Source organism: Schistocerca serialis, chromosome 2 (assembly GCF_023864345.2).
Source record: "Schistocerca serialis cubense isolate TAMUIC-IGC-003099 chromosome 2, iqSchSeri2.2, whole genome shotgun sequence".
In the NCBI taxonomy this organism is placed as follows: Eukaryota; Metazoa; Arthropoda; class Insecta; order Orthoptera; family Acrididae; genus Schistocerca; species Schistocerca serialis.
In genome coordinates, this window is record NC_064639.1 from 813,229,489 (window position 1) to 813,253,685 (window position 24,197).

Genomic DNA, 24,197 nt, shown 5'->3' on the forward strand with positions numbered 1-24,197 from the left:
CTGGATGTCGTAGTCCAAGATGAATCGTTTGCCTCTCAGAGCCTTTTTAAGAGGACCAAAAATGGCCCCGTCTGACCCATTTCCTGCAGCATGGGATAACAGTGAATGCCCAGAGTTACTTGCAATCTTTGACCACCCTTCGCCAAGAGATCAAATCAAAACGACCAGGCAATCTCATCTGTGGGGTCATTCTGCTGAACGACAGTGCAAAGCCTCATACGGTCGACAGAGCTGCGGCAGAGGTTCTCGGCCACCCTCCATAGTCCGGACCTTCCTCGCTGTGCTTACGCCATTTTTGGTCCCCTTAAAACGGCCCTTAGCGGCAAACGATTCGCCTCGGACGACGACGTCCAGCTGTACGTGTGGAACTGGTTAACCTCGCAGCCCCAGTTATTTTACGAGACAGCCATTCACCGTCTTGTGTCACAGTGGGACAAGTCTCTCAACAGGCAGGGTCAATACTTCTTGCAGATTCTGGTTGCTGGAATTATGCCTCCGGCTCGTTTCTTTTTGAATGCTCTTTATACTAGCAAGCCAACGGCCTTGCCGCAGTGGTAACACCGGTTCCCGTCAGATCACCGAAGTTAAGCACTGTCGGGCTGGGCTAGCACTTTGATGAGTGACCATCCGGTCTGCCGAGCGTTGTTGGCAAGCGGGGTGCACTCAGCCCTTGTGAGGCAAACTGAGGGGCTACTTGATTGAGAAGGAGCGGCTCCGGTCTCGTAAACTGACGCACGGCCGGGAGAGCAGTGTGCTGACCGCATGCCCCTCCATATCCGCATCCCATGACGCCTGTGGGCTGAGGATGACACGGCGGCCAGTCGGCACCTTTGGGCCTTCATGACCTGTGCGGGAGGAGAGTTTTTTATATTAGCAATACAAAAGTTTCTATCACAAAATTGCATCCAGAGTATATTTCCGGCAGTAAACGAATGTTAAAGATAGGAAATGTGGAAACACTGAAATCAAATGTATGGCAACTACCTCTGGCAGCATATAGGAGTTGTGTCGTGCAGTTGGTGCAATTGATGGCGTTTTGGGAGCAGCACGCAGGAAGTCGAGGATTCGATTCTGGGTCGAGGCCTATTTGTTTTTACTTTCCAATTTCGTTCTGCTATCAACACTGTAGTACACACCGTTTCTTAAGCCACAGGTATGCGAAATTTACATAGTGCAGTATTTTCTAACGGTGAACTTAATGAAAACGTGACCAGACATTTCAGAAATACACAGTAGAAAAATGACCAGTCTTAGGGCAGAATCGCTACAAGAAAACAACATCGATTTCGAGATGCTAAAGATGATTGCACTAAACATCTCTTAGTTATTTATGCTACATGCAGTACGTCCACTCAGATGAGGCACGTTAGCAACCACGGACAATAGTACCTTCCATATCAATGACCGAAGACGTTTACACGTTTACATGAAGTACATAGTCCTCAGAGCAGATGCTCAAAGCGATCCCCCTTCACGTCCAAACACTGCGCGACGCGCTGGATCGCACAGCTCTGGACTCTTCGCAACATGGGTGCATCCACAGGTATGAGAGCAGTGTTAACTCGAGCTATCAGTTTTGCCAAATATGTCGGCGGAGTAGAATACAAGTGCTCCTTCAAAAAAATGGTTCAAATGGCTCTGAGCACTATGAGAATTAACATCTACGGTCATCAGTCCCTTAGAACTTAGAACTACTTAAACCTAACTAACCTAAGGACATCACAGAACACCCAGTCATCACGAGGCAGAGAAAATCCCTGACCCCGCTGGGAATCAAACCCGGGAACCCGGGCACGGGAAGCGAGAACGGTACCGCACGACCACGAGCTGCGAGTGCTCCTTCAAGTATTCCCACAGGTGAACGCGAAGGCCATGAAACTAGACCCCCCCCCTCCCTAGTCGAGATATTTCCTTGGAAATGTTCTGTCTAAATACCATCGCATATTAATTCCAAAGTGTGGAGGTGCACCATCATGTTGGAACCATAAACTCTGTCGAACATGAAGTGGAACATCTTCCATTATGTTAGGCAAATAGTGTGAGAGGAATGCATGATACCTTTGTGCATTCACCTGGTCAAGCAACAAGTAGGAACTCAAACTCCTGTCTTCCAATATTCTGGCCCAGACGTTGATGTCAAAGCAAATTTGATATCCACAGCCGCTGGTGACATGCGGGTTAATGTTACACCAATGGCGGGCATTGTGCATATTCAAGACGCCCTCATTAGTGAACACTGCATCATCTGACCATATTACATGGTTTATGAAGTCGTTAGCTTCTTGTTGTTGGAACCATTCACAGAATTGCATCCGCAGACAGCGGTCTGCAGGATGCAGGTGCTGGGTTAAAGGATAATGTTAGGGATGCAACCTATGCTCGTGCAGCATGTCAGCGACCGTGTGTAGTGACACACCTAGTTGCCTGGGGTTTTTGGTGTGTGATGTTCAGAATAGCTTCCTCAGTAGCTGCAGAACGGCGAGGCCGTGGACCACGTCCGTCACGCGATGGTGGAAGTAGACAACCCGCTTCCCGAGAACGAAGCTCCAGACGACGGAACACATTTTTATCTGGATGACGTCGACTAGGATACCTAAGGAAGCCTATCATATGTAGCAATACTAGCCCGGTTATCAGATGCACCAATGACCAGAACCATATGCACGTAGTTATCGTTTGTGTATGCCATTCATCTGCCACACTGTTTTAGAATAACACGAGAAGAAAATTCGATACGTGTACGAATGAACATGGAATCTGTCAGGGCGTGTTACTCCGCTAGGAGAAATTCCCTGATTGGCGAACAGCGCATGTACTTTAAACACGTCATTAGTTGCAGCGGGCTGTTCCAACTAACGCGCATCACCTGTGCTTGCAGCTTTTGTTCTCCATGATTCATCCCGACACTGCTAACTGTGGAATGTTAATTTTAGAATTACGCTGTTGCCCTGCCGGTAATGGACGTGATATTTCCACATTTCCGGCGATTATTCTAATAGTAATACCAATAATAGTAATGCATGGAGCCTCTTACTAAACAGTATGGGCTTAGTGGACTCAGTGTTGCAACACATAACTAGAGGTTTGGATGGTGGTAATACATACAAATGCTAACCGAGTTCGGAAATTATTCGCAAAACACGTTGCTTGCGCTACAGGTGACGTAAGGGCCTAAAGAAAAGTAATGGACCTGAACATCGCAAGAATAATAGTTGGTACTAATCGATGGAATGAGTGGAGAAGGATACGCAGAAAACCGGTCTGGAATCTAATAGCTGCAGTGCTGTGAAACAATTCGCGTCCACGACGTGCAAAAGGCATCTTCAAAGGTTGGCCAACGAGAAAGACTGTACTTCCATTTCTGTGCTCATAGTACGTAAGTGCAAATGTTTTGTAGAAGACCCACTGTATCGCTGTATGACTATTAAGACGGCAAATGCTGTACCACACAGACTACATTTAGCAAATAAAAACAAATACGCTTCGACACAGAAGCGAACCCTCCACCTTCTGCATGGTAATCCAAAAGCCCATGTACTTCACAGCACAACATCTATTTGTTGACAGAGATAATCACAGTACATGTGATTAAAGTGTTGTCATACTGCCAACCTTCAACGTCCATTTACTGCAGGAAATATGCTTAGAAGGAAATTTTGTGAGATTTTCGAAATTCTTGTCTGCGAAGAATCTCGCTGCAAAGTCCGCGAACTTTTCTTCAAACTTTATACAAATTGATGTCGCTTCCTCGCGTCCGTCTGTATACGCTGACTAATCTCAGGAACTGCTGTAGGCATTTTGATCCAGTTTTAACTAATAGATACACTGATCCACGAGGACGGTTTTCGTATATAATGTATATTCATTTGGTATAAATTGCCTGAATTATGATGAATTAAAGTTCAGTTGTAAAACTGATGCCATTGTCACCTAGTGAACAGCCGCCATAACTCGAGGTGGTAGCAGTGCCTTAAGACGCAGCAAGCGCTATCTGATTTAGATTTGGTGTGGTGGTCTACCGGTAGAGCATACGACTGGAAACTGGAAGTTTGTGGGATCAAATCCGGACTGGGTCACTTTTTCCACTTCCTCTTTTAACTCAGCATTTACCTCTCAAGGATGTGGAAATACGCATTTCGAAATAAGAGTAAAATTGTCTGCCAGTTTCTGCTTCCTTGAAAAAGGCACACGCAATTCGCAGTCTCAATTCACTGTAAATTTTTCGAACCATGAGCAGTGAGTTACTCAGCTTTGAGCTAATGAGTATGACCAATAACGAAGAGACAACCACCTCATCATCAGGTTGACATGCAAGACTTACGATTTGAAATAATCAAATAATTTTAACCATCAGTTTCACTGCAATCGTTTGAGAACACCTGCATGGCGAAAACACATACGAATCCAAAATATATGGGGCTTTTAATTTTTTATGTTACATGTGAAAAGTTTTCCGAAAAACTGCATCAGCAACTTCGCGTCATTTACATACAGTACGATCTTTCAACAGCACGGCAAATGACTTAGCTTTCAGGTCTGCCTTCCTTGATTCAAACCTAGATGTGGACACGATTCTTTGCGCGACACGCCGAAGAAGTCTGCCATGTAGAGTTCACAACAAAGAAGTATGACAATGAGTCTCAACAATGCATCACAGAGAGTACTAGGCTTCACAAGAGGAATGATGTGACATGAGACAAACATGTGTTACATGCTTACTTTTTCTGTTTTTTTCAGCTGTGTCACCTAAGCCAGACTCAGATACGTATTGAATCACTCACGCACGCACACACCCATCATTTGCATACGATATTTACATTGATTTTAAACATATTACTTCCATCACGACGTCTTCGCATCATTGCCATGAGATGTCACTCCAAACGCCATTTCAGTAAGGAATACATAACATACATCCCTCCGGGTAATTTTCCTGCCATACGCTGTTTATAGCGCATTAGTTGTCTGAAAGTGATGACATTCGGTTACTGAATGTTGTTCTCTGAAATTTATTCATAACTCTAGAAGTTGCCGCAAATAAATACGCTATGCCACACAAGTCCTCTGGATGTACATACTTAATGCTACCTACCAATGCAAAGCATGGCTGGATCGGTAGTCTATATATATATTACACAAAGAAGAAATGTAGATGATAAACGGGTATTCATTGGACAAATATACTATACTAGAACTGAGATGTGATTATATTTTCACGCAATTTGGGTGCATACATCCTCAGAAATCAGTACCCAGAATAACCACCTCTGGCCGTAATAACGGCCTTGATACGCCTGGGCATTGAGTCAAACAGAACTTGGATGGCGTGTACAGGTACAGCTGCCCATGCAGCTTCAACACGATACCACACTTCATCAAGAGTAGTGACTGGCGTATTGTGACGAGCCAGTTGCTCTGCCACCATTGACCAGACGTTTTCAATTGGTGAGAGATCAGGAGAATGTGCTGACCAGGCCAGCAGTCGAACATTTTCTGTATCCAGAAAGGTCCAAACAGTTCCTGCAAAATGTGGTCGTGCATTATACTGCTGAAATGTAGGATTTCGCACGGATCGAATGAAGGGTAGAGCTACGGGTCGTAACACATCTGAAATGTAACGTCCACTACTCAAAGTGCCGTCAGTGCGAACAAGAGGTGACCGAGACATGTAACCAATGGCACCCCATACCATCACGCCGGATGATACGCCAGTATGGCGATGACGAATGCACGCTTCCAATGTGCGTTCACCACGATGTCGCCAAACATGGATGCGACCATCGTGATGCTGTAAACAGAACCTGGATTCACTCGAAAAAATGACGTTTTGCCATTCGCACATCCACGTTCGTCGTTGAGTACACCATCGCTGGCGCTCCTGTCTGTGATGCAGCGTCAAAGGTAACCGCAGCGATGGTCTCCGAGCTGATAGTCCATGCTGCTGCAAACATCGTCGAACTGCTCGTGCAGATGGTTGTTGTCTTTCAAACGTCTCCATCTGTTGACTCAGGGATCGAGACGTGGTTGCACGATCCGTTACAGAATTGCGGATAAGATACCTGTCATCTCGACTGATGGTGATACGAGGCCGTTAGGATCCAGCACGGCGTTCCGTATTATCCTCCTGCACCCACCGATTCCATATTTTGCTAACAGTCATTGGATCTCGACCAACGCGAGCAGCAGTGTCGCGATACGATAAACCGCATTCGCGATATGCTACAATCCGACCTTTATCAAAGTCGGAAACGTGATGGTACGCATTTCTCCTCCTTACACGAGGCATCACAACGTTTCACCAGGCAACGCCGGTCAACTGCTGTTTGTGAATGAAAAATCGGTTGGAAACTTTCCTCATGTCAGCACGTTGTGTCGCCACCGGCGCTAACCTTGTGTGAATTTACCGAAAAGCTAACCATTTGCATATCACAGCATCTTCTTCCTGTCGGTTAAATTTCGCGTCTGTAGCACATCATCTTCGTGGTGTAGCAATTTTAGTGGACAGTAATATATATATATATATATATATATATATATATATATATATATATATATATATATATATATATATTAGACTGCATTTACTCAGATATGTAAATGTTGTCATATTTGCTTAAAATGATCTCTATTTCTGTATTTATGTTATTTGTAAAAATTTATACTTAAAGCTACCTCAGTTTATTTATTTTTTGTCCTGAATAGGGTCATCGTTGGCTTAAATCAATAGCCTGATCGATAATCATTCGTTGTCCGTGACTAGATTTACGATAATATTAATATCTTAGATTGAGAAGATCTAACGAGGAACGGCGCATTTTATCACAGGTTCGTTTAGTAACCCACGAGAGCAGTTCAGAGATCCTCAGCAAACTCAAGTGGCAGGCGCTGCAAGGGTAGCTTTGTACATCACACAGAGGTCTAACTTAAAACGTCAGAGAGCATGCGTCCCTAGGAAACACGCATCTCGCAAAATGACGGGAAAAATCAGGGAAGTTAGAGCTCTTACAGCAAAATGACGGGAAAAATCAGGGAAGTTAGAGCTCTTACAGTCGTTTGTCCACAGTCGTAGTTCCCACGCACCATTCACGAATGGCGGTGTCAATCGAGGATCTTTAGTTTTCAATTTCTGCAATACTACTAATAACCAATCAGCAATGAACTTCAACAGGCACCCATTGTACACCACCGAGTACTGAACATTACTGAAATAATTAAATGACTCATTTCTGAATTCCTATTTCTTCGCAGTGACATATTAATAAGACTTTTTCTTGGTTTGACCAGTAACATCAATTGTAAGAAGCACGAACTGTTTCTTTTAAGGCTTAGAGGCCACTCTCTGAAAATAGTTGAAATTTCTCTCGTTATCTGGAGGTGTGTTGAAATCCGCAGGCCCTTAAGTGGGTCATCTCCTGTTCTGGAAAGCTTCCAGATTCGCTGGCGTTTGTTCAAGAGCGCTGAAGTCAATTTTTTCCATTTTTCAAAATAACCTACGTACATGCAATAAAAGTCATTGCTGTATCCAAGAACTTCTTGGCCACGGAGGACAAGCAGCGCCGGTGTGACGTCATTCCCAGACTGCTGTACGTGCCCCAAGGAAGAGTGTTGGGCATGTGACGTCACCTCTCTGTATTGCTGCAGCAGGGGAAGAGACGCGAGGGCTGCAGCAATTCAGGAAAGAGAGGAAACACATCTGGTGTTTGTAACACAACTGACTCTCGGATATCGTCAATATAATGGTCACTGTTTATAAAAAAATTACATTTCGGCTCTATTCTTTGAGAAAATGTATAAAGATTCTAGTTTAATATGAAGGACAGCCGTGTTATAACATAAGTAGAACACAATATAATAACATTTTCACTACAATTTCGGAGAGAGCTGTACAGAACAACAACGTGCACTTTTCCGACGTTTTCTGATTCTTTTTCCTTCAACTAGTTCATCAATGTTAGGACGTAATGTTTGGAATTTTTAATAACAGACTGCTCGCTAGACTGTGATCGGCATTTGGACTTTGCTAATTTCGTAATAGAAAAGAACTCTTCGCACACGTTTGTCGAACCAAACGTACATAATATCCATGCAGCAAGTGCATCCAACCTCGGAAATCTGGTTTGGGCAACATTCTTGTTGAAATCAGCCAGGTCTTCCTTGTGGATTTGTTTGCCCTTCAACAAGTCGTCATATTGTGAATGTAACAGTTCCATTTTTTACCTGGTAGGCACGTTGCTGATAACCGCAAAATACGGCGTTGCAAAATGCTGAAACGTAGTAGACAATGTATCTACATCTTGAAACGTGGAGTCGAACTGGTTAACCGAGCGTGCTAGCGCAATGGTTAGCTCACTGGATTATCATTCCGAAGGACAACGGTTCACATCCGGGTCCGGTCATTCTGATGTAGAGCACAACCGCGATCTTACTCCATCCCTCCCCAATCCGAAGTTGTGCTCAGTCTCTAAAGAGCTCGTTGTGGACCGGACGTTAAACGCTGATCCTCTCCTCCTCCTCGAACTGGTTACAAGGATTTTGCACGATTTGCATATACTGTTCAGAGAGACTAATATCTGGAGTACGCACGTGCGATGACTTCGTAAAATTCACAGTTTCCAGCCAGTAGCCGATTCGTACAAAAATCCAATGCCATTTCGAAAGTTTCGATTCTATAGTACATACCTGTTATGATGAGGCCCTTACATTGGAGTGAGGTATTTATGTCATTCAAGTGATCTGTTAAATAAGCAAGAAAAGCTAAGTCACAAACAGGTTTTTATATTGCAACTGAGAAACAGGCTGATTTTGGTTAGTCATGAATAATAGTATCTCTTCTCTAAAATAATCGATCTAACACGTTACCGCAGCTCAACTAGCGAACATTACAATGGTAGGGGAGATCACCATACTGACTGCCACATTCTTCAATAAAAGTTTGTTTGTCTACGTCTAAGCTTCTTGACCGTCTGGAAATTGTAATTTGTGCCATAGTATCCATAACATTATGAGCTTTAATGGACTTGTTGCAAAGATTTTCTAGATATATAATGCAGTGGATTACAGTGAGATCATGCGTTGCGCCCAGAAACACGTTTCATATATTCATTCATCCATGTTATTTATCCAAAAATAACTCCTGCCATTGACGGAGCCCATTTGTTGCGACAGGAACAATCTTGACTCAGACCAGCGTTTTCAACAGCTCTTTCAACACCTTTGAAAATGTCCCTCTCCGTGGTGTTGCCCTTAAGGGGAACTAAATCCAGCGAATCATCTGTGATGTCCAACTTGCCATAGACACCTGTGATAAAAGAGCTAATTGCACTCTGTATGGTATGTCACCTCTCTCATCGGCAGCTGAGTAATGATGTAAAGATTTACATGCCACAACACCTAGTTCCTCTTGGACCTCTGCATCCATTTCCTGAATATTTTACGTAATAGTCTTAGAAGACAAACTTACTTTTTCAAAGTATTCTACAAAATTTCTTCAGGGGCCATCACTATTACTTCTTTCTCAAAGTCTACGTCAATAAAGGGTCTTACTTACTTCGCTACACGAAGAGCTGTTCTGTAGCTCAGACGGACAGACGCTTGGCTACTTTAATAGTCCTCCACATTAGCATGTTACTTTAATTCCAATATTACTGCGTCGTGTTCTTCTTGAAATTTCTCATACTCATTTGCGTGACACACAAAATAATGAAATTATGACGTAACTTACATTTCTTACTACTGTGTACTTCTTCGTTACTCGTTAAACAATTTGCAACTTCACTTCATCGCACAAAAAGAAACATTTCACCAAACAGAGAGAAAGACAGGCTGCTCCGTTTTACTTGCGCTAACCATGTTACTGTCATCGAGAGCGCTACAGCTGACTGAACCCTCCAGCTCCGTACGCACAGCGCCGTTTCTGCAGGCAACACTGCAGTACACAGATCCCCTCTGACGTCACACGAACTGACTATTGTGCTCTTCGCTCCAACATGTCACACCGCCTGAAGCTCTCCTCTACTCTTGGGTCTGCTTTTATTACACTACGTTGATTCTACAGAATAATTCCCTTTCCTATCCGCACGATTTGCAGAACTATATAGCCCTAGATGACCCATGACGCAAGAATATTAGAGTCAGAGTAATCTAACGTAACGTAAACTAAGCCAACCACAATGTCTGGAGCCTCTGCCCTTATGTCTTGGACCCCAAAACCTAATTCCCCAAGCTCTCAAGTCGCAACCAAAACTCCTAAGACCCTGACCTGAACTACAAAAACATCGGTCCCTACTCCTAAGAACACATATCTCATAAAAACCCCTTACAATCATAAAAGAATACCCACCAAAAATAACCTTCTGCTTCAGCCTTTCAGGCAATTGCCAATATTTGCGCCAGGATCCCGTCAAGGTGTTACTGCATATTCTTTGCTTTTATTCGTGCAACACTTAGTCGTAGATGACTACGTCTAATGCAAAATGTCTGTGACACAAAAGATGTCATTCTATTTACTTATTAACATATATTTATCACTCCTGTCTGCGATACATCCAGAACTACTTTTGTATACGACAGGCACGAAAGAGCCAACCTGCTGCAACAAAATTTTACTTATACCACGTTTCGACATCGACTATGAGTGCCCTCATCAGAAAATTGCGATTACCTAAAGAAATTATAAATAAACATTAACATAGACACAACTGCAGAATAGATTTATAAGAAGACTGTACACACTTGTAGTAACTGACGAACTAATTTAAGAGTAATAACGCTTTCGTCACAAAAACACTTCATTAAGAAGTTATTATTAAAACCACTTGAAATTAAGAACATTAAAACTGCCATAAAGCTGGTAACTGCCAGTTAAACTATACCTAGGTGGCGTAGCACGGTACACGCCGCTAAGGATTGCGAGAGACAAGTCACTACTGGAGGTGATACCAGACTAAGAGGCTCACATGCGGGAGATGCCACAACGTAGACACAAGCGGCGCATCTAATAATAACCGAAAGTAACAGCTGTCCAATTAATTAGCACGTAAGTGTTCATCTCAAGCATCAGTCGCCTGTATTACACAAAATGAAAAACGATACAGAACAACGCTACATCAAATATTATGTACATTTTTAAACGAAACGATTGTAATGTTATAAATGAGAGACAGAGAAGAAAATTGTATTTTAAAGTCTACTCTAGAAAAAAGGGGATCATCTTTATTCATTCTAAATACTGTCTCTCTACTAATAAATAAAATTATTGTGTAATTGCGACTGTTCATTAAGAATGAAACCGTCATTAAAGGAAAGCTGTTTGGAACTTTCTAACTCTTCAAGAATATTAAGTCTAAAGCCTTTCCTCTCTGTGTGCAGGATACAGACGTCATGAACTTCTTTGGGGCTATGACTTGTTATTAATAAAAGATCGGTAAATGACGAATTGTGTATTTTGGCATCATTTTTTCCCTAAAAGTTATTCTTTTATGTAATAGAAACTGTTCGTCCTGTTTGTCCTGTATAATAGTCTGAACATATGGCACAGCTAAATTTATAGTTTTTTCAGGATAAAATCGAGTAATCAGTTGCAAATAAAATTTTATTATGCTTTGACAGTTCCGATAAATTAATTTGTTGTCTTCAGAAGCGTAAAAAATTACATTACAGCAACTTACTTAGTATTGTTTTATCAGATGTCAATATCTTTTTCATATAATCATAATGCCATTGGATGTCCAGAAATGTACATATCGTACTCGTTTGTGATTATTTTAAACCCTGACTGACAATGTATGTACTCGATGTGCTAGCAACAAGGAACATCGTAAGTAGGCTGTTTAGGTTTTTATGTTGGTAACTACACGTAGCGCTCTGTATGGAAATCACTGACTGTGGTGTGTGCAGTCTGTGGCTGGTTTTCGTTGTTGGAATATTCGCTTTGTAGTGTTGGGCAGTTGGATGTGCACAACGCATAGCGTTGCGCAGTTGGAGGTGAGCCGCCAGCAGTGGTGGATGTGGGAAGAGAGATGACAGACTTTTGAGAGCGGACGATCTGGACGTGTGTCCGTCATAAAAACGAAATTTGTAAGACTGCATGTCATGAACTGATATATATATATATATATATATATATATATATATATATATATATATATATATATTATAACTTCTCAACACTATTAAGGTAAATTCATTGTTTGATATCTACCATAATCTTTCACTTGCTAACTATGCCTATCAGTAGTTAGTGCCTTCAGTAGTTAGAACCTTTTATTTTGCTGGCAGTATTGGCGCTCGCTATATTGCAGTAGTTCGAGTAACGAAGATTTTTGTGAGCTAAGTGATTCGTGAAAGGTATAGGTTATTGTCAGTCACGGCCATTCTTTTGTAGGGATTATTGAAAGTCAGATTGCATTGCGCTAAAAATATTGTGTGTCAGTTTAATGATGATCAGAATAAGTAAAGAGAGAAATGTCGGCGTACATTCAGTTTTGCTCAGCTGTTTGAAAATCAAATAGCGTGAGAGGTTTATCAGTACAGTAATTCATGAATTTTTCTAAGGGGATGTTTCAACATACATAAAAAAATATAACCACGATATATAAAGAAATTATATACTGTCTACGAGTTCCCTCCACACATGTATAACACATTTGAAGAAACATGATACATAGTTCTAATATATGAAAGGAATGGGCTAATTTGTTTGCAACTGATGACTGAATTTTATCCTGAAAGAATGATATTACAGTTGCTGAAAATTACACCCATGAATAAAACAATAATTTTATAGTCACCTGACGTCTGTAAGGGAGAATGTGCAGATTTCAAATTATTAATGAGTATATTTTTAAGCTATTAATAGTAGAAAATGCTACAGTACAGTCATATTTGTTTTGGAGGAGACGTTGATCCTATAAGACACAGATCCTAAATATAGTATAGAGAAAAATTTCTTTTCGTTACGTTTGTTATCAGCAGAAGAGCCAAGAGTGGTAATTCTGAATTTGGTTCTATTTTTGAAAATATTATCTACTATGGTTGGCTCATATCCATTATTGACCACAATTAATTTCAGATTCAAGATTTCACCAGAGCTATGAATGGAAGAATGACAAAAGTTTTTTCACGAGAATGAAGATGTGCTGAACAAGGCGACAGTATTTGAATAGTGCAGGTTTCTTTGCGAAAAATATGAAAGATATTTTATCGGTTATTGTTAATGTTAAACCCAGATAATTTAAATCACAGAAGGCGCTTTCGAGCTTACATAAGAAAGTAATTTTTTCTTAGAACTCGTTGAAAATTTTGAACAGGCGATCAGCTGCATTATTAGGTCGTGTCGAAATATCCAAAATGTCGTCTACATATTTGGATCGTGAAAGAACAGGTAATTGTCACCTACAGAATCTTTCAAATTTTCTTCTGAGGAATTTATGAATATACTGCAAGTATAGCCCCACTGCAAGACCATCGGATTGCGGATACAACTGTCCACTGAAATCAAAATAATTATATTTTACTACAAGTTGAAATAAATTCAGGTGAATAATTATTTTAAATGACGTAAGATTTTTGAATTGTCATGAACAAGCTTTGCTATATCGTGTTAAGCTCTATTCATGCCATTTGATATCAGGAAAAGAGGATGATCTATTTTGTCTACTTTACACCGAAAAAGTAATTTTGGAGATTGAGGATTCATGTTAGTTAACTGTCTCTTACAAAAGTGTATAAATAAAAATTTTACATCCTAATAATGTATCTAATTTCTCTTTGCGAATTGGAATAGGGTCCTCGAGTAGCTCGAAACTATTATCTTCCTCAAAAAACTGTTTAGTTTCCATTATGTACTCTTGTTTTCTAGCAATAACTAAGGCATTGCCTTTATCGGATTTCGTTATTAACGCTTAATTTTTTGTGCTTAACATTAATGGATTTAATTAATATTTTATTACAATAAACTGTATTTTAAAAATTAGCTAAATTTTTCCTTACAAGATTGCAGATCATGAGAACGGCAACAATTTTCCATTTTTATGCAATTGGGGCCAGTTTTAAGATCCACAATCGAGTTTCGTAACATTTTGGTCAGACAAATTAGGCGTACTTTAAACTATTTTACAATAATGAAATTTAATCTTACGTGAAATTCATCAGTTTCATTTTAAAATTCTGTCATAAAATTTGTAATCCTTTTTTTTTAACATTGTTATAAAATACTTTTTTTACAGGCAGAAGACAAACAACCTTACTTAATTTCTTTTCGTGCATATTGAGAATGATCTGCTTACAGTTTTCGAGGATGTCGTTGATATGATTCCAAAATTCATCAGTTTGGACATTGTAATGTACACCATTCGTTATTCCATTGCATTTGATAAATATTCTTAATATAGTGGCAATTCTACCTAGATTTGAAGGTGTTTTATTCATTAATTGCATGCTCAAATACCCTCTGATCCATTCACAGGTATGCTAGATCAAAGTAAATCTCCTCTGTTTCTATACATACAGACGGGTAACATCTCCAGCGTCCCGTCGACTTCATAACCATTCTTTCATCGGACAATTAGGATTGAGAAATGAGGAAGTCGCGTGCATGCACCGAGATTTACTGGAGACGTTTTTATTACGGCCTGTAAAATGTGTGCGTGCAAAAGTAACCTCGAATTACACTGATTTGATAAGAGCACGCAAGACTTTCTCGGTGGCCTCTGATAGTTGGCATATCTCTGTATATGATGGTAATGAGGGCGAGAACTGTTTCATTCGCCTGCATGTAAACCATATAGTTCATATCTTATTTTGACTCTACAACACGCTTCGGCACAAGTTCGAATATTAAGAAAACATTCAGTGAAAAGTTTACAAACACTAAAATCCTAAAACTCTACAGAACATAAAAACCTTCAATAAAGCATTCAACAACAAGGTGTTTGGTTTAGGAGCACATGGAATGGGAAATGTTGTCAGCACCTGTAACCGGATTCTCTTGTGCGTGACTCAGATCGTCGTCTTCAGAGTCTAGGGTGCGCCGCATCCGTGGAACACGGAGTCAAAGGTCTTAGTTGCCCATGTACACGTTTCTCGTAGCCGTTCTTGTGGTGGGATGAAAATGGTGTTATGTCATAATTACAACAGGGACTGATGACGATATGCATATCGTGAAGCTTGTGGCGCAGGAGACGTAGGTGTGGTGTGAGTGGCTGCGTGTTGTGCGGACGTAAATACTTTTCATCGTCATGTATATTTATTAACAGAACAACATTGCTAATCAGAGCGTATCAGGTTAAACGGAAAAGGAGGAAATACTAGGTACTTACGCTCAACTCTAACGAAAAAACTATGAACATTATATCCTACATTAACAGTCAACGTGACAAAATCTTGATACTTTAAATAAATATTGCTTTAACAAGAAAATGAAAGCGCGATGTAAATGAACAAGCCTACAACTAATTAACTTATCAAACTGGTAAAGAGCAATAGTAAAACAGAAGTTGATGGAACAAGCACAGGACGCTGTTTCCTAATTAAAATGGGCCTCCTTACAAAATGTAAGAATCTACACCTACAGTCTCCTCTGGCATCCAATTTGTATGTCCCACACTAAGTGCCTCATGTTTTCCCTTTGCAGATCTTATCCTTTCTAAGCTCCTCGCACATTGAAAGTTTAAAACATGCTGGGCGTCCTTGATCTGGCGCCCCCACAGCTGTAGCCCGGGATCCTTGCATCCGTAGAAAAACAGCATTCGGTTCCAGACAGCAGCTGACCGATTCCTGGTTTTCAGCATCAACATTTTTGTGCTCTGCGCACTGTGCTCCCCTCGGTGCTCTTGGGCTTTCTCAGGCTGGCTAGACATCCCAAGCTGCAGAAAAACACTACAAGCACCCACCACTGTACAAATTAAAGGAAACGGTGCAACCTAGTTTTAACTGTGTGCGTACTTCATTAATCGTTAATACTAACTTATGGTTTATTAATAAGGTTACAGAGCAGTTTTGGGAAAACTCCTATAGCAATAGAATGGTTCACCAAAGCAAAGAGCACTAGACCAACAGACTCCATATAAGGAAAGTTAACCAGTTACACATAACGTGACCAGTAATATAAGATTGCCGGTCGCCGTGACCGAGCGGTTCAAGGCACTTCAGTCTGGAACCGCGCGACCGCTACGGTCGTAGGTTCGAATCCTGCCTCGGGCATGGTTGTGTGTGGTGTGCTTAGGTTAGTTAGGTTTAAGTAGTTCTAAGTTCTATGGGACTAATGACCTCAGATTTTAAGTCCCATAATGCTCAGAGCCAAAAGTAATATAAGATTACGACCCCAGGGTCTAATTTAACAGAGATCCTTCCACAACTGCAACGTATTTCCGGCAAGGAAAACTGGATCTTCCAGTGGAACCGCTTTTAAGACAATAGTAATCAGGAAAACACTGAACCTTGCAACTGGTTGCAAGCTTAAACGTGAATCACACCCAAACAAAATGGCTCTAACCACTATGGGACTTAACATCTGAGGTCATCAGTCCCCTAGACTTAGAACACCTTAAACCTAAGCTAAGGACACCACACACAACCATGCCCGAGGCAGGATTCGAACCTGCGACCGTAGCAACAGCGCAGTTCTGGACTGAAGCGCCTAGAACAGCTCGGCCACAGCTGCTGGCCACACCCAAACCTCAGACGACTACACAGACAATGTTTTCTAAATCACCACCGACACGACACTCGTCTTGTGCACCACCAATCAAGAGCACACTCTACAGGTAGTATTCACTGTGTACAGCTACCACAATCTTCACTGGAGCCAAGACGTCAGGCACCATCCACCCACTCTGACCACAAACCACTATCTGCATGTTGATAATGTGTTGCTGCTAGCCACTATCTCAGACCCGCACACCACACCACGCTGCCCCACTGCTGGCCACGCAGACTGGCAGCTCCATCCCTACTGCACACACTGCTGCCTCTGTTGCTTCTTGATAGTCCTTTCTCATTGGTCGCCAGAGGCTGGCTGCTGCTACAGTCCTCAAAACAACTATGGCCGTCTGGTGCTCCATATATACGGGGCCACTACCACAAGTTGCCAGAAGCACCTCTCACACTCCTGCCTCTGTTGTTTCTTGATAGTTCTTTCTCATTGTTAAGTCTGAGATTGGCTGCTGCTACAGTTTCCAAAACAACCATGACCGTCGGGTGCTCCTTATATACGGGGCCACTACCACAAGTTGCCAGAAGCCTACTGGCACTCGTTTCCAAGGCCATGCTACCAGACTCCACAGCTCTGTAGCTGTCTGACCAACTGCCAGCCTGCCAGTCACCTCTGCCTGTCCCACGCTCCTTACATACGGGGCAACCCACCTGTTTTGTCAGCTTATTGGCCTCAACTGGTCTCCCAAGTCGTATGCTCAGAGACCAGGTTGTGCCGCTGCTCACGACCAGCTCCAGGAACCAGCCAGCCACTCCACGACGAAGAAGACGGCGGACGGGTGAACCACATCACCAGTCTGTGTCGCATGCCGCTAAATCACAGCATAAGTGGAAGATTTGAAAGCGATTCAGTTTTGAAACTTATTTTATACCCACATGGTACATTCCTGGGCTTGAGTTCCTTATCAAAACTTTACTAAATACCCAACCCAAACCCAAGAAGCCTGTAACAGGAGTTGTGAAACCCCTGTATACACTACACACTGCCAGTCACATTCATGTGATCACCTGTCAAAGGTCTGAATAAGAACTTTTTGCAGCGTGGACCTCTGCGAACCATGGAGGAAGAGGATTGTGAGGTTCTAAAGGTACCGAAACGGATGAGGAACCATTCCGACACCATTCTCATGGCTAGCTACACCAGGTTTCTTGATTCATGGCGTGGACAGCCCGAACGAGATGGTTCCACGGTTTCTCGACTGGGTTTCAATCCGGGGAGTTTGGTGCCTAGTGCAGTACAGTAAATTTGTCCTGGCGCTGTTCAAACCACGCACATACACTGCGACCTATGCGACACGTTGCTTTGTCCTGCTGGCAGATGTCGTCATGCCGAGGAAATACAAACTGCATGTAGGAATGGACATGGTCCCGAGGATAGATGCATATTTGTATTGATCCTTTCTGCTTTCCACAGTGACCCTTCCGACGACTGTTGCAGGGTGTTTGCTTTCAAACGTTGGACGCGGTACACACCAATGCTCACTTTAACCATAGCGGCACGAGAACAATTTACAAATAGCCGTTTCGCAAATGCTTCCATCCTTGGCAACTACTGCACTGTTTGCGCGTCCCTCGGACAGGCTTTATATTCATTCCACTACCGGTGCTGCCACCTATCGTCTGTGAGTGGTTATTACACATTTACGTTGAACATAGGCGGTGCTCACATTAGTATCACCGGACCGTGTATAAAATTGGAAATAAAAGATTTACCTCAAGTACTAAAACAACAAATAAATATATTTGACGTACTTGCGCTGCAGCTGATCTAAGTAAAAGTACAAGACGTTTTCCTTACTAATTCACGCACGTTTGCAAAATAGGTAATAAATGAATGACTGTACACAAGGAGGAGCCGTGGTGGTAGCAAGCACCAAAAATGTATGGATAAATCAAATCAGGCATTTAATTTTCATTCATTGTGATCAAACTCTTGAATGGTGGTCTTGTAACGAAACAAACAGCGGGCACTGATGGAGCTCTATATAAATATCTTAAATATAATCATTGCAGTTTAAGCTTGTTCATAAGCTAACAAGCGTCAGCACTTTCCGTGAAGCAACTGCAACATAACGACAAAACCATGAAGCACCTAAGCTCCTCTACAGGCCAACCGTTAGTGTATCAAGATATTCAGTGTCTGAAAGCGCTATCCTACGATCTATACACAAAATGTTTAAGTCTTTGACGTTTTTTCGTTCCGTTCCAACGGCAGCACAAATAAAGTCCCTACTGGGGCTACAACATTCACAAGCATGTTTATGTATCGGGGCATGGCAAATTCTGTCATCTAAACAACAGAAAAAAATTCTAGGACCCAAAGGCCCTAACTGCCAGAGACTACCATACGTAAAACATTTAAATTTTTAACAGGCACAACCAATTCGCCGCGCATAAACAGTCTCCATCACAAATCGGTATTGGTTCTTCTTTGACGAGCGACTGACAGCCGCAGATAACGATGGTGCTGACGTGTGGCCTTAAATACTCCCGCAACTCATGCTCCACCTAATGGCCTAATTTAATCAAATGGACCGTTAATTCAAGTTTACAATAGTTTCAGCCAGTAGTTAACGTACTGAGAGGAGCCCCTGTCATTTTCCGACTTCACTAGTCATCCTAAGTCTACTGGTTCATTATTAAACAATGAAAGTATACGTAGTAGTATGAAATAATCGTATTTATTATTCCTTTGAGTAATTATTTATTTCTGCTAAAATTCACTTTACATCGAAACGACAGTAAATATACCAAGGCTTGCTTATATCGCGTGTCTTACTTCACTGTTTTCAATGGTACGTTTTGCCATATTACACCTGTTTCATTTATTCGATGACAAATATTCATTCACTCTCGTAAGCGTTTGCATGAAACTTGCGAAATACATCATGTGATTATAAGTATCACGACACCTGGCTGAAAATGACTTGCAAGTTCGTGGCGCCCTCCATCGGTAATGCCGGAATTCAGTATAGTGTTGGCCCACCCTTAGTCTTCAAGACAGCTTCCACTCTCACAGGCATACGTTCAGTCAGGTGCTGGAAGTTTTCTTGGGGAATGGCAGCCTGTTCTTCAGGGAGTGCTGCACTTAGGAGAGGTATCGATGTCGGTTGGTGAGGCCTGACGCGAAGTCGGCGTTCCAAAACATTCCAAAGGTGTTCTATAGGATTCAGTTCATGACTCTGTGCAGGCCAGTCCATTACACAGGTGTTACTGTCGTGTAACCACTCCGCCACAGGCCGTGCATTATGAACAGATGCTGGATCGTGTTGAAATCGAGATCCCCGAATTGCTCTTTAACAGTGGGAAGCAAGAAGGTGCTTAAAACATCAATGTAGGCCTGTGCTGCGATAGTGCCACGCAAAACATGAAAAACACGACCACACGCTAACACCACCACCTCCGAATTTTTCTGTTGGCACTGCACACGCTGGCAGATGACGTTCTTTACCGTGATTCGTCACTCCACACAAAGTTTTTCAACTGTTCAATCGTCCAATGTTTACGCTTCTTACACCAAGCGAGGCGTCGTTTGGCATTCAGCAGTGTGATGTGTGACTTATGAGCTGCAGCTCGACCATGAAATTCAAGTTTTCTCACCTCCCGCCTAACTGTCATAGCACTTGCAGTGGATCCTGATGCAGTTTTGAATTTCTATGTGATGGTCTGGATAGATGTCTGCCTATTACACATTGCGACGCTCTTTAACTGTCGGCGGTCTGTGTTAGTCAACAGACGAGGTCGGCCTGTACGCTTTTGTGCTGTACGTATCCCTTCACGTTTCCACTTCACTATCACATCTGAAACAGTGGACCAAGGGGTGTTTAGGAGTGTGGAAATCTGGCGTACGGACGTCTGACACAAGTGACACCCAATCACCTGACCACGTTCGAAGTCCGTCAGTTCCATGGAGCGCCCCATTCTGCTCTCTCACGATGTCTAATGACTACTGAGGTCACTTATATGGAGTACCTGGCTGTAGATGGCAGCACAGTGAACCTAATATGAAAAACGTATGTTTTTGGGGGTGTCCAGATACTTTTGATCAAATAGTATGTATTAGTATCAGTGGTATGTGAAACTTCATTTCTGAGAAGAAATTGTGTCATCTGTGGAATGAATAAAACACAGTTGTCCCTATGTAGTGGTCTTTCTTTTCCGTCGTTACTTAACTGAACAGTTCACTTTGTTTGAAACATGGTACAAAAAATTAATGTATATGTCTATTAGACTTCTACCAGAATATTCTGATGTGTATATAACATCCTGTCGGTGCTGAAGTAGTGTTACATTTGAACATAAACTCAATCTTTCAGTAATTTGCACTACTTACATCAATATGAGATGCCTGAATGCCTGTATTGATATGTGTTCGTATTGGTAGAACAGTCATATCGTTTACAGCTTCACAAGCTTCTTCACATACACAAACTCTTTTTACAGTATACGAATGAACTGCTATTTTTTTGATTTTCTTTTTTTAAACAGAACAACAAAGTTTGATTTCTTCATAATTGGTTTTCCTCACCATCATGTCTATCAAAACTGTAAAAACAAAAGTTCTTGAATGGCAAATTTTGGTTTCTGTATTGGAATTTGCTCCTCAGAAAATTGGATGGATGCTTTCCGTCTCCCCCTTGGACTAATATTATGCTCAATTGCTTTTTTTATCTTATTAATAACTACATTATTATACATCGTCTTTACAATTGTAACTATAGACAGTGGTCCTCATCCTTATCTAATTGCGAGACGTGTGCTGACGAAAATAATAAGAGGGGACTTCTAAAAGGAAGTTTTTTTTACTATGGCAGCTGAACAACACTTGACACAGATACGTTACACTATCTTTCAACATGGTTATCAAACTCTATAAACAGTCGGAACGCTGTACACGTCATTCAGTTCCTCGACGATAGAAATCCGCTACTTGATAGCGGAGCCACTCGACAATCACTGCGTTAACGTCCTTATTGTCAGAAAATCTGCGATTGTTGCGAATCACTTCCTCGATTGGATGGACATTGATGTTTGTAGTCGATGTTGATGACCTTCCTTTCGGAACAGAATCACCCAAGTCTGTTGGACCCAGGTCAAATTGTTGGCACCATTTAACTATGGCTGAACACGACATTGCAGTTGGTTCACATACCGCTAGAATTTCGCCATCAGTCTCTGTGCAACTTTTTCTGCAGGAAATTCAGAATATGCACTGTTTTCTGACAAGTACGCAATTCTTACTGGGCAATGGTCTTAATGTGGGACTCTATGTGTAAGCCCCTTCTAGTTACGCAACTCGTTGAAGTTCAGCGTAGCCGGAATATGTTTAACAAGGTGACAGAACAAGTGACTGTTCTTGAAAAACTCACAACTGGTATTATATAACTGACTCCTCGTTCTTGTGATAAAACGCGTTTGTGCTGAAAACAGGTTCAACAGCCAACAGAAATAAAACAACACAGATACCACGAAATCATTTCTGCATATATGCAATTGCAGTAGCCGCATAAGTATTATATAGTTTTGTCCATCTGCTTTCCATCTTATTCGAAGAGCACTAGCAAAGCCCTGGTTTAAATTTCCTAAAATCACGCCAGGGATGATTGGCTACAGCAGCAGAGCTCAGCACTCGGCATAATCCGCATAAGTACTTATTATCGGCCAAATATTCGACAAAAGTTTCATAGTTCTAAGCTGTGACAGCTTGCGTGCTACCAAAACTCGTCAGGCGATCTGGCTGCAGTGGGACAATTACCCTCGCGTGTTCTAGAACAGGTGCACAGTTTCTTCCTGCCACAACAAATCAAGGCGTGGAGTTGAGATAAGTATACCTCGAAAGCAGACACTGATTTTAGACATACAGACTTGTGATTACAAAGATTTGTTTGCTTTCGTTGTGAGCAACATGGGTAAAAAGTTTCTTTGAAGTATCCTAGGAACCTATTATCAGCTAGCAGCTAGCAGCGTAACTGTTATATGATCCACACACAGTAAAACCTGAAAAACTAGAACCAAACATCGTTAATCGTATTCCCTTCCAAGATATGAAAATGTAAATACTGAAACATTCGCGACTTCCGTAACAAAGTAAATAAGGTTGAACATTCGCATGCCATGAGTGTCTGCACTGAAACTGCTGATACTGACTGTGACAATAGAAATAAAAATCAATATAATTTTGAGTTTTACGTTGAACGTAACTCATGGCTGAGGAGGAGGAAGAGGAAAGAGAGCGCAAATGTCAAGAATGTACCCATTTAAAAGCTGCACTGTCTAACGATTTACCTGTGTAATCAATGTTACTGATGTTTTCAGACGTTGTGAGATGAGTACGTTACGAATCCCTTTAGGTTGAATGAGCGTTAAAAGTTTAACGGCTGAACGAAAATTGTGTGAAGGCCCGAGAGCGCTTTAGAAACTCTTGTTGTGGGCAAAAGTGCGAGGTGACGCCTATTACTGCACTTGTGCGCTAACATTTCTTCTACAGTGATATGTAAACATCTACCGGTGCCACGCGATATGAGAAGTCGTTCTACTCTGAAAAAAAATCAGTGTAATGCGTTAATTGGCTGTGGTTGCCATAGCGTGACTAATACTTCTCCTAGTCTTCCACTTACATACCACAAAGAGTTTCTTCAATTGAGGATGCAGAGCACCTTGATTTCATAATATTTATGATTTCTTACGGAGCGTGTGCTTCGTTCATTGTACGAAATATGGCTGTAAAATAACGCGACTGGTACTGTAACAAATCAACTGCCCATACGCCAACTATGAACGACCAATAGCTGTGAAGTGTGAAGTTTTCTCAGTCGAATGCGACAACTGTGTTGTCTATAAACAAATGTGTGTGACCATGGTATTCACTTGTGTAAGAGCTGCCTTTTTCTCCGGAAAAAAATGATAAGTGTAATAATACAGAAACGAACTGTCGCGAAGTTTCACATGAAACTTGGACAAACTGCTACTGAAGCCTATCTTTTACTAAAAGAAGTGTATGACGAAGAGTATTTATCACGCACGCGGTTTTTGAGTGGGTCAAGCGTTTCCGATGAGATGTTGACGATGATTCAATCCCAGGACGCCCTTCAAAATCAACATGATAAAGAAGAGAACAGGACAACATCGTCTGATGAGGACAAACTTTTTTATTGTCTTTGACAAAAAAAACTTGGCAGCTATTCCAGAACACGGTAAGCTTCGGGCAAAATGGGAAATAAAATAAATGATTTCTAAACGTAACCTACAGATTTTTACGACTATGCATCAGTCACGTTATTCAAACTTTGTACCGTACATGGCACAACATGTGATGTTCCCCCAGTTGCTTTTTTATCCACGCCAGCAGTTACCCTCAAATGCCTTTGAAATAAGTCACCCAACTCCCCACTATCCATCCTCAGTCATGATAAATAGCATTTACCCACAACGTTCCTCCCAGCCACACCAGAAATAGAAAACCAATCTCATATTTCGTCAATTCCGAG

General features: G+C 41.7%; 1 pseudogene; it reads left to right on the plus strand.

Annotated features, from left to right (window-relative positions):
- The first annotated feature begins 533 nt into the window (after positions 1-533).
- LOC126459578 (5S ribosomal RNA) lies at positions 534-651 on the plus strand (annotated as a pseudogene).
- Positions 652-24,197: the final 23,546 nt, after the last annotated feature.